Source organism: Vigna angularis, chromosome 5, assembly GCF_016808095.1.
Source record: "Vigna angularis cultivar LongXiaoDou No.4 chromosome 5, ASM1680809v1, whole genome shotgun sequence".
Lineage (NCBI taxonomy): Eukaryota > Viridiplantae > Streptophyta > Magnoliopsida > Fabales > Fabaceae > Vigna > Vigna angularis.
The window spans coordinates 33,348,773-33,361,319 of NC_068974.1; the positions used below are offsets into that span (position 1 = coordinate 33,348,773).

Genomic DNA, 12,547 nt, shown 5'->3' on the forward strand with positions numbered 1-12,547 from the left:
TACCATAAAGAAATATTTTTGGGATAAAATCATCACTTACTTTATTCATCATACTGCACTATTTTATAATACAGGATTCTCCCATTACTTTAGGAGTTGTTATAATACATAGCCTATAAGAAAGAACAATAACAGTAAAAACCTAATCACAACAAATTAGCTAATCAAAAATTAAATGCAATATTTCCACACATTTTAAATGCAATATTTCCACACATTTTCATGAGTATATAGTGAACCTTCGTGTATGATCTTTATTTTCCAACATCATATAAACTGCAATTTCTCACATCGTGAATAACTAAGAACAATAATATCATAGGATTTTTGGATGATACAATGCTCAAATTCAAGTAAGAATATACATTTGTTTGTAGTCACCTTCACCAACATAATATGGTGTATTTTTGTAAATAAAAATAATTACGTAAAGGGGAAAATAAGCATGGCGTGATTTATTAATTATTCAAATATCAATTCTACTTAATGTGCTGTTTTCCTTACATAATAACTAACTTTATATATATATATATATATATATATATATATATATATATATATATAAGTTGATGAGGTGGAAAGCATTTTTTGATTGTCCATGAATAATTTGAAAAACTTTCTATACATTTTTTCTTTTTCTTTTCCCTATCAAATCACCATTTTAGGCATTCACAATTCTTTTCCTTTAAAACACTTATTTACAGCTTCTAAAAAATATTTTAAACATATATTTTTTAAACTGCAGTTAAATAATTTTGCATGAATAAATCATGCAAAATTTTACAACAAAAGGATTAACTTATACAAATTGGTTGGTCTACATCAAAATTTCTTCATGTATTAATTTGTAATGCATATTAATCTTAATTGTGCAAACGAAAAATATCACGAATAAATTATAAACTTAAATGAACATATAGTGACTATATATAATAACTTCAATTTAGAAGAGTTAATTAGCTTGTGGGATGAAGGTGGAAAAGTCTATGTTGACCAGACATGACGATTTAATGTTGTTGTTTACGATAATGAGAATCAAATAAAGTTTGTCTAATCTTCCTGCTATTTAGTGTGAGAAGTTAGCTGTTTTTGGCTGTTGCAAGTCTCTTTTGGTAAATCCGTTTATGATGTTATTTATTTTATCTCTGAATAAAACAAAATCTTCTTGTCTCTCAGTTTCCTCAACGGATATATCCTATTTATTCTAGAGAGTGTTAATTAGTTAATACCCTGATAAATGATATTTTCTGACACAAACTTTTTACATTTATTTTATATTCCTTTTTTACATTTATTTTATATTATCTTTCTTTATTTTGTACTTTTTATTTTAAAATATAAAAAATTATTATTTTATAATCATTTTATTCTTATAATAATAATGTGTTAAATAATGTATGGAAATGTATATCACTCTAACCATTACTCTCCAAATATCAACATTTTCTGCATTGGGAATGTGTTATAAATTCAGAGTCATTGCCTTGCCTTTTTCACAAATGCAAACAACATGGCATTGCCATCATCACCATCCTCCAAACTCTATCTTCTATTGTTCTTCTTCCTGTCACTTTCTTCTTCTTTTGCTACTTCTGATCCCTCTCATGACCCAGCCAACCCACCACAATCACATGCAGAAAACCTCATAAGAAGCCATGACGTATTTCCGAAGGACTCAGTTAACATCATAAAAGGTGACGATGATGGTTTTATCCCTGGTCAGATAGTGGAGAAGAAGTTCTCGTTTCTCGGTGATCTGGCCCTTCTGTTGAAGACCTTGGGCACCATGCAGGCTATTATTCACTTCCTCATTCCAGAGCTGCAAGGTAAATATATCACTTCTCTGGAATGACTGTGTTGTGACACGAGATTGAGAGTATTTGAGTAAATGCAATTTGATGAGTCAAAGGGCTGTAGAAAAGGCTCTTCTTCATGATGATTATCGAGCTTCTTTTTTAGTTCTCGATAAATTTAAAGTCAAACGATTGTGACCAGTGGTGTATGACTTGTACGACATGCAGGATGTTCTACTTTTTCTTTGAATCACGGAACAGTACGGATGATCCAGTTGTGATATGGTTGACTGGAGGACCAGGGTGTGGAAGCGAATTAGCTTTGTTCTTCGAAAATGGACCTTTCCATATTAACAGTAACTTGTCTCTTACATGGAATGATTACGGCTGGGATCAGGTCACCTTATTCAATTTCCATGTTTCCATTATCGAAACTGTTATAAACTTAACACCAAACTTTTTTTCTTATTAGTATCAACCATTTGTTTTTTGTCATATATTGCAGGCATCAAATATTATATTTGTTGACCAACCCACTGGGACAGGTTTTAGTTACTCTTCTGATGATAGTGACATTCGACACGATGAAGCCGGCGTTAGCAATGATTTATATGATTTCTTGCAGGTGATAATTAATTATATAAAAGTCCCTTGTTGCATAATGTATCCGAATACAAGATAAAAATATCGTGTTGTGTATAAATAAGATTTACCAATTCATTTTAATTACTATAATTGCAGGAGTTTTTCAAGGCGCATCCTGATTTCGTTAAGAATGACTTCTTCATCTTTGGTGAATCATATGCTGGACACTATGTTCCTGCACTTGCATCCCGGATTAACCAAGGAAATAAACAAAATCAAACACTCCATATAAACCTCAAGGTCTTGCACAATATATATATATATATATATATATATATATATATATATATATATATATATATATATATATATATATATGACTGAGAAAGGTTAATGAATGAAATGACTGGTAATTATCTTGTTGGTTTTGCTTGCATTCGACGTAACAACAGGGTTTTGCTATCGGTAACGGGTTAATCAATCCAGCAATTCAATACGAAGCATACCCAGATTTTGCATTAGACAACGGGATAATTACTCAGGCTCAGTACGACAACGTCAGCATGTTAATCCCAGACTGTGAGCAATCCACTAAAACTTGCGGTACAACTTTTGCATTTGTCACTCACATCTCTTTCTTTCTACTGTGGTGTTTCACGTTGTTATAGTGTATGATTTTTCAGAAACTCAGGGTGGAAAAAATTGCAGCAATGCGTTATTTATTTGTCATAAGATTTTCCAGCGTATCCTAAAGTTTACCGACAACATTAATGTAAGTAATAATAATGAAAGAATAGAAGCTACTTAACTGTTTAGATATCTCATTCTGCTGATGACCAAACTGCAGTACTATGACATCAGAAAGAAATGTGAGGGGGCGCCTTATTGCTACAACTTCACAAGCGTGGAGACGTTGCTAAACATGCAGAAAGTGAAGAGTGCTTTAGGTGTGAGCGATGACTTGGGGTATGCTATATGCAGTTTAGACGTTCGATTTGAAATGGTGGAAGACTGGATGAAAAACCTGGAAGTGGGGATTCCTGGTCTTCTTGAGGATGGAATCAAGTTGCTGGTGTATGCTGGGGAAAAAGATCTCATATGCAATTGGCTTGGTGAATTCATCTTGACACATTTGGGAACAAATTATTGTTGATGTTAGTTCACTACAAGAAAAATGAGAATTACTACTGCTATTTACATACGGATTTTGATCCGTATATAGATTTTATATACGGATCACAAAAAAAAAGTTAAATATCGATTTTATATACAAATATTTTTTATGTATATAAAATATGTAATGTTGACGCGTGTTTAGACGGAAAGATTAGCTGAAGATATAATCCATGAGTAACCATTTAAAATTGGCATGTAATCTGATATACATTACCTTCTAATATTACATATGGAATTTTAAAATGAATTATTATAAATTAATAAAAAGTAAAACTAAAAGGATAGGTTTTCGTTTTTCTGTTTTGCCTCCATGCTTCTTTCATTTGTCTCCAAGCTTCTTTCGTTTGTCTCAGTGTTAAAAAACCTAGGGTTTTAGGAAGAAGAGCGAGGAGTGTGACGACGACACCATCCATCTCTACGACCTCTCCACCGCCTCCTCCCTCAGTTCCCTCCACCAACACTCTGCCTTTGTCACCGCCTTCTCCTTCTACGCCCCTACCAATCTTCCGTTCCCCCGCAACCTCATCTCTGCCAACGTCGCTGGCTCTCTCACCATTTTTTACGCGGACGGCTTCGTCCATCTTACTACGCTTTTCTTCCACTGCCACGCCGCTATCAACGACCTTGCCCTGAACCGTTCGGTGAGTGCGCCCTCACCGTTGCTTGTGACAACTGCCTCGCCATCATCAACCTCGTCCGCGGCCGCCGCAACTGCTTCTTGCGCCTCGACAAGGAAACTACTCTGGTCAAGTTTAATGTGTCCGGCGACCACTTTTTTATGCAAAGAAGAAGGTTTCTGTCCACCACTTTTTGTTAAGCTTTATGGGATTCTTGTGTGCATCTTTAGGAGATCTTCATTGTGCTACCGGTGTTGCGTTTAGGGGGTGTTGCATTTAGGGAAGATTCAGAGGGCTTTTAAGGTATGTTTTGTTTTATGTGTTTGGTGATTGAGAATATTATTGAATGAGTCGCATATGCAAGATCACAGGTACAAAATGGTAGAGCAAAATCTTATCAGTGAGAAGGTTTTTTCCTTTTTGTTGAATGGGGATCCAAATGCGAAAAAAGGTGGTGAAATGGTTTTCGGTGGTGTTAACCTAAAGCACTTTAAAGGAGACCACACTTATATTCCAGTTACTAAAAAAGGTTACTGGCAGGTTAGCAAAAACACAATTTATTTGATTAGGAATTCCTTTTAAATACACAGACACATGTATGTATGTATGTATGTATTCACACCAGAAAATTCTTGAGCATGAAAGTTATCTTTTGCAAATTGAAATTGGAGAGTTTTTCATTGGAGGTGCTTCTACAGGTGATTTTATTGTTCCTCGACAATAAAAACTTCTATTTTGGGATTTACTAGTGGAGTCATTGAGTGGTTAAGATGCTTTGGAATATGGTATAAGGAGTGAATCTAGACTGAATTTTTTACTTCCTAATACTTGAATTTATTTTCAAGAAATGCAGGGTCAAAAAACTATATCTTTACATCAATGTTTGTGAAATGAGATTCTTTTTCTCCTATTTGTTGCATATGCTTTGATTAATGTGCGTTAAATTCTGAAACATATCAATGTTCTTTTAGGTGTTTGTGAGGGTGGTTGTGCTGCTATTGTGGATTCAGGAACATCTTTTCTTGCTGGTCCAACCGTATGTGCTTCGATAGTTATTATACCTTAGGCTGCACCGCTATCCTTGGGATTTTATAGACCCTAATTTTTCTAATGTTTTGTTTTCCTATATTATTTGATGCTTTGCTAAATGAATTTTCTCTCTTCTTTTTTATTTATATAGCTGGAAAATTATTCAAAAATTGAAGAGGCTAAAATAGAGGAGCTCATGAAGGCAGTAGCAGATTCTAGTGCCAAACTGATTGTCAATGGAGGAGTAGTTGGAGAGATGGCTTTGCATTTCTGTGACCGTTAAGAGTGTGTGAAGTCTTTTATCCCTTATGGATGGTTTTAGTTGTTTCTCGCTATTGAATTAATATGAACTTTATAAGTATTCAAGTCTAGATTGTTTTCTAACTTAAATATTATTGCATATAGGCTTATGGTTCTGAAAATCAGCTCAAAGTTTGAACTATGACGATTTTGCAGAACAACTGGTTCTGTTGCTATGGTTTGTGTTTTTGCTTATTTGGTTATGAAAATGTTTTATGCTTTCCGTCTAATCACTTTTATTTTCCTGCTATAGTTGAAACTCAGCCAACCGAATGCAAATGATCTTGGATATGTGGATTCTGTTTCAGTTCAGGAAATTGGTGGTGTCAGGGTATGTTCAAACCTGAATGAGCTCTGTTGTCTTCTTTGTTCCACGTTTCTTGTTTATACTAGTAAAAGAAAATATGTTATGCACGAGAAAATACACTGGTTTATTCCAACTATGGTGTGCACTTAATTGATTGGAGGCATTTCTTTTAAAAGCAATTTAATGCTTAAGCTAATTGAAATATGGATTAATTGTTTGGAGGCACGTTTTTAGAAACAATTGAAATATGAATTGATTGTAAATAAATTAAAAATGTCATCTAATTATAACTTCTATGTAATTATAATGTCAATTGTAAATAAATTAAAAATATATCATATACAAGTATACTTTGATACTTTAAAGTTTTTCAAGATTTAAACCAAAAGAAAATACAAATTTTGAAATAATGCTTTCAATTACATTGTAGGAATTAATTTAATTTGATATTTTTGTAGGAATTAAAGATGAGACCTTGGTTATGATGAGAAGGATTAGATTTATGATGAATGGTATGAGTAAAGATATCCTTGATTTCTTCTATTTGTTTTTAGAGGCGGCTTGGTTTCTACTATTTAACCATTTAACCTATTTAGATTACTTAGTGTGTTTATAAAGAAATTTACTTATTGTGTTTCAATTCAATCATTTCTATAAGAATAAGAATCAATTAAAAAGAAAAAAGGCTTTATCATTTTTCTGTTAACTGTTCTAACTATATAATATTTATAATTTGTCTATTAATGCGGGTGCTTCATGCTACAATGATGAAGCGGTTTGAGATTGTAGAGCTGGTGGAGAATTTCAATGCATCAAATAGTCAAGTAAATTTCTTTTTGGTAATATTTTACATTCTAACATTTTATATGTACCAATATTTTACCCTCCACTTAATACTTTTTTATATATCAGCTATTCTCAGCTTTGCAATTAATATTATCTACACATTTATATTGTAATTAATTTATTAATTTGATTTATGTTACTGGTTTGATTTTGAACCCAGTAAGTTATACATATTATAATATTTGCCAAAGAAATTAATTTTAATGTTTGAATACTAAATTAGAAATTAATGTGATTAAATAATTGATTAATTATTGATCAAATGTTATTACATTATTTGTTAGCTCTAAAAATATAAATAATGTGAAGATGCAATATTAGAAAATATTTTAGTTATGACAAAAGCTTTGGACTTAGTCAAAGTTGTTTTGATTTTGATTATGGTGAAGAAAGTCCGTATAGTTGATTGTCTATGTAGACCTACATAATTATCATACTATAATATTACAAATCGTTTTCTTATATATTAGTAGTAAATATATACACGGTGAGATAGACTCACTAAAAGAACTTTTCAGAACTTATACCACTGAATCGACTCACCGAGGCTTTGGAGAAGTTTATATCTCATCTATATCATCTATTGGTTTTTTTGCAGAAGTCAAGGAAGTCTTGGTTTCAATTTCAGTCTTCTTAGAAGCACTTCTTTCAGTAATTATTTTCTGCATCTGAATCATCATATCCACCTTTCTCTTTCTATTTTCCTCCTTCTACAACATACCAAGGTAAGTTGAACTATAAAGGCAATGATTTTAGTTTATAATCATTATTTGTCAATGGAATTTGAGATCACGTCTATAATCATTATTCATAAATGATATTGGATTGGTTTTAGGCTTGTTAGTTATCTTGTAAGTTCATAATGAACTGTCATCATTATATTATGATGGATGCAAATCGTTACCTTAAATATTTTTGTGATGAAAACATGTTGGTTGGTGTTATACACTATAAGGGTTGGAGGATGAGCAACATACAATCAGCTTAGCAGAATGAAGAACAATGTCTTTTTTGAAGAATATCAAGGTTCTTTCTTTCATGAAGCAAACAAACCTAAAGATGAGCATGACAAGATATTCATAGTATATGGAGTCTCTAGAAGCAAAAAGAGAAGCAAGTGATACTTTTGTAGTCTTAGCTGAACTAAATAAATCTACTACTGTCTAGTATGGTATTTATCATTGTAAATGGTTTTGACATAGTGCCAACTTAGATTTAGATTGATAAGTTTATTTATTATGAGTATATATTAAAATTGTGGTTGTTGAATAGGTAACACATTATAATAGATTCATTAATGTAATTGTTTAAGAGTTTGTTAAAGAAAAAGAGTTGTACTTGTTTCTTTGAATTCTATTTATAAAAGATAATTCTTACTATTTGAAAATTTGGCAACTGTATTTGATATTTATCAACTATATAGAACTTTTAATTATTGAGTGCATACGAGAAATCAGTTTTTTTTTTGTAAAATAAAAAGTTACATACGGATTTTTCCGTATATAATTATATATAGATTTTTCTTATGTAATTATATACAGATTTTTCTGTATATAATTATATACGGATTTTATATACGAATTTTTCTGTATATAAATTATATACGGATTTTTTCGTATATAAATTATATACGAATATATCTGTATATAATTTAGCTACACCTTTTTTATATACGGATTTTTGACCGTATATAATCCGTATGTAATATCATATTATATACGGATTTTTGATATTATATACGGATTTTGACTGTATGTAATTGGAATTTTTCTTGTAGTGGTTTGAGGTGCCGAGGTGTTGATGTGTTCTTGTATATGGCAGGGAATTCAAGGTGGGTACAAGCCATGCAGTGGTCAGGCCAAAAGGCCTTTCAGATATCTCCAACAGTGAAATTTGTGGTTGATGGTGCAGAAGCAGGTTCTCTTAATAGCCTGGACCTCTCACTTTTCTCAAGGTCTGTGTTCATCCAGGGTTTCATTTTATAGGACTATAATTTTTTCATTTCAGAGATTAATATGAGAATATATATCATAACATTTGTTTTCTCTTTTATTTATCTCTTTCAATTGTCAACTATAGTTTCATGTATCCATCATTTGGCCTCGTTATTGACAGGTGCATGGGGCAGGGCACATGGTTCCAATGGATCAACCAAAAGTTGCACTTCAGATGATGACGAGCTGGATGGGAGGAAAACTGAATTAATGCATCCTCTCCTCAAAGCTTTTCTCACCAGCTAAAACCATGACCATTGTATGGATAGGAAAAAAGAGAGAGAAAATAGATAAATTAATGAATGTAATACAAATAAAACATAATAAGAAACATATAATGAAATGAGAAGGAGAAATGATACTTCCATATACATATTTTTACATTAATACTCTTTTTTTTTTTACTTTTTTTTCTTTCTTAAATAGAAAAAAATGTTTTGACAACTTTTTTATAACATTTTGACACATCACACATGTCATTTTTTTCACTAGTTCATTATTTATTTATTAATATGCTGATATACTTTAAATCCAATAAAAAATGATACATGTACTATGTCAAAATATCTTCAAAAGATCTATGTACATGTGTACTGCGTAGGAGGACTCCTCTCCATCTCCCGACCTTCACATACTTTTGAAGGTGTCTCGCTTGGATGAGCTTCTCTATCTTGTTCCGGGCGTGCAACATTCCTCAATTGTGTGTCAGAGGTTCTGATGATATTGATAGTGCTACTTACCATTGACATTTCACGAGGTTGGCTTCTTCTTGAGAGGGGTAAGGATGTCGACGCTTAGGGATTCTTCAAGAATTCTGACTCTTGGATCATTCAAAGGTGTGTATTAGTTGAATTTGGGTACTTAAGGGAGGTCCTTCAATTTTGGCATGCCCTCTTTATCACCCCCATCGAGCGATTTTTTGTCATCCTTTCGCTCCTCTACAGTAGATGAGGTTGCAACGTTCTCCTGCTGCCTTTTTCGAAAGTCGTGCATCTCTTCTATATGCATAAATTCTACTGCTATCTTTTGCAACTCGTCTATGGTCTTCAGCGGCCTAGCGCATAGGCTATCCGCAAATAGTCCAGCCTTCAACGTCGTCAATAGCTTGTTCCGGATGAACTTCTGACTAGCATCCCTTATCTGTCAAGTGATCTTGTTATACCAATCCATGAAGTCTTTTAACGACTCATCCTTCCCTTACATTAATTAGCACAAGGTGTGTTAAACTTTGTACTCGGCTGGAAGCATACTTTCTGCCAAACAAAGAACGAACAGGGGTGAAGCATTCCACTGTGTTAGGAGGCAAGGTAATAAATCATGCTAGCGCTTCTCCATTTAGCGACAGGGAAATTGCTCAACACCATACGAGGTCATTCGGTGAGTAGAACACCATGGTGTTCATAAAGGAGCGAATCGGATCAGTTGATCCGTCGTACTTTTAAAACATCAGGGGTGTTGACTTCTCTGAAATATTTGCTTCCGTAATAGTCGTGGTGAAGGGTAGCAGGCCCTTGGCCTGTACCATTTGGATCGAGAGGGTTGTCTTAGTCGCTGCATTATTCACTTCCTGACCATCTTACTAATCTCCTCACCAATCTTACTCACCTCCTGACTGGTCCTACTTGGTTCGTCCCCCTGATTGTTCTCCTTCGATGGGATATGGATAAGGGACACCGAATGCTTGGCTAATTGCTCCTGTTGATCGGCAGCATGCTCTGCCATTAGTGTGGCTATCTCGACATCATGCTTTTGTTGCATCTCCTACATTTGTGCCTCCATCTCCTTGATCAATTCCATAAGGTCTTGTTGTTCTCCAATGTTTCTTATGATAACCATTGTGTATCTTCCTTTATCCTCGGACCCCATGGTGGGTGCCAAAATGTTTCGGTTTGTGGGATCGAGGTTAGGTCTTCTTACATAATTTATCTTCTTACTCCAAGTTTATGTCATATTTTGGTCCATAATTTTTCTTGTACTATTCGGTCCACGAGTGTCACCTAGAGAAGATACTTCGACGTTCAAGTTAGTGTTTGTTTGGCATAAATGCGTAGTAAAAGTAACAAACTACCTAAATATCAACCTATATTCATAGACTTTCGTGATGAACTTCTGATTATGACTGACTCAATTACGGCTCATACACTAATAACCTGATTTAGGGTTAACCTAATTATTCTTGATAGTTAATTATATTTGGTTCGACCGATTGGTTCATTGGTTGTTTCGTTGCTTGGATGGTCGACCGCTCGGTTTATGACTGATCAGATGGTCAGATAGTACATTGTATAACAACTTTATTAGAGATAATGTGCTAGTAGAGGAATTTTGTCAAAGTGTTTAACCCCACCTTTCATGTAAACAATATTAAACAATATTAGATACAAAAAGGGTTGTAATGTGTGGTATTTTTTGGGAGTTGTGAAAATAAAATAGGAATTTTAAGATTTTCACAAGTGGAAAACCAACTCTTGTAGCAATCTCTTCAATAGTTAATGGGTTAATAGATGGAGAAAGAGTCTTTATATGTTCCCATGCCCAACACTACAAAAGAAGCAAACACCCTCCAATGTTTTCTCGGTTAAGGCTAAATCTATGATCTAAAACACGATATAAAGACCATTAATATTGAAAAGATATTACTGTTATATTGAGAAAAAAGAGCAACGATCGATCTGCAATATGTCATGCGCAAAGATTTGATCAACAAAATTCAAAATTTGTTGTTCAAGAGATTACCACTCCCCAACTAGGGCACCACCCTATATCATACACCGTTAAATTAAATAAATGGTGGTGTGATTATGGCGAGTTTTCATCATTTATCCATTTTGTCATTCACACTTAACCCCATGTACAATTTCTACAATATTTTCAAGGCTTATGAGATCCAATTCCATTCAATGTAAAACTAAGATTATTGGTCTACTTACATCGAATCACGTTTCATACATGATCTCATTATGAGACATCACCAATTAGCAATGTCAACAATTAATTGTATCTGTAACAAAATCGATGAGTCAATTGCACTGAAGTCATCACATGTAAGGACAACTTCAACTCAAAATCAATCAATTTGAAGTCGTCATACCCATGAATGACTTTAGCTGAACTTAATTTTTGGCAAAAATGTCTATCCATTGACGACTTCAGTGAATATTATTTTGCAAGAAGTTGTCACACCCAATAATAATTTGTGTAACTTATTTTTAAAGATGTCGTTAATGCATAGTGTGACTTAGTTTTAGAAGAAGTCATGCAAAGAGGTGATGAATTCACCTTAATCAAAAATTATGATTAATTAAAGATAATTTTGATGGAAGTCTCTTTATAACCTTATCACTTCGTTATTATTAAAGAAGTTGTGTTTTATTTTCACGACTTTATCTTCAAAAATCACAATTTGTTCATGACTGTAACAACTCCTTTAAAAGAAAATCACGGGTGTTGCTCCCTCCACCACCCCAAGTGCTCCTACACCTTCCCACTATTTTCTTTTATTCCAAAAATACTCTACACCTCCTCACTATTTTCTTTTATTCTAAAAATACCCTACACCTTCCCACTATCCTCTCTCTACATTAATGGAGCATTCATATGGCTCAGATTTGAACTTGTGACATTGCAAAATATAAAATTCAGAGAAACTTCAATATTAGTGCTTCTACCACTTCCACTTTATAAACTTAAAAGTTAGATGCAAATACAAAATAATAATTATAATAATATTAATAGTAAATAATAATAATATATTATTATTATTATGTACTAACTTTATAATAACGAAATAACTAAATAAATTCTAAATCTTTAACAAATAACTTTTCTTTTATATTTTAAGTATTTAATAATATTTTTATATTATTTATCTAATAAATTAAATACTTTATTCAAGTTATT

At 32.9% G+C, this 12,547-nt stretch overlaps 1 long non-coding RNA gene and 1 pseudogene across 17 annotated transcripts; both read left to right on the forward strand.

The window, feature by feature from the left end:
• Window positions 1-1,510: 1,510 nt before the first annotated feature.
• Window positions 1,511-9,013, forward strand: LOC108339432 (serine carboxypeptidase-like; annotated as a pseudogene).
• On the forward strand, window positions 3,852-8,108 carry LOC108333718 (uncharacterized). Of its 17 annotated transcripts, none has more exons than XR_008248840.1 (11): window positions 3,852-4,346; window positions 4,436-4,474; window positions 4,536-4,711; window positions 5,143-5,207; window positions 5,352-5,485; window positions 5,606-5,678; window positions 5,754-5,831; window positions 6,266-6,319; window positions 6,581-6,646; window positions 7,252-7,378; window positions 7,609-8,108. It is a non-coding gene; the product is annotated as an uncharacterized LOC108333718 (long non-coding RNA). The 17 variants fall into 17 exon arrangements; XR_008248842.1 differs by having other exon boundaries at window positions 4,543-4,711; XR_008248846.1 differs by having other exon boundaries at window positions 4,623-4,711; window positions 7,609-8,107.
• Window positions 9,014-12,547: the final 3,534 nt, after the last annotated feature.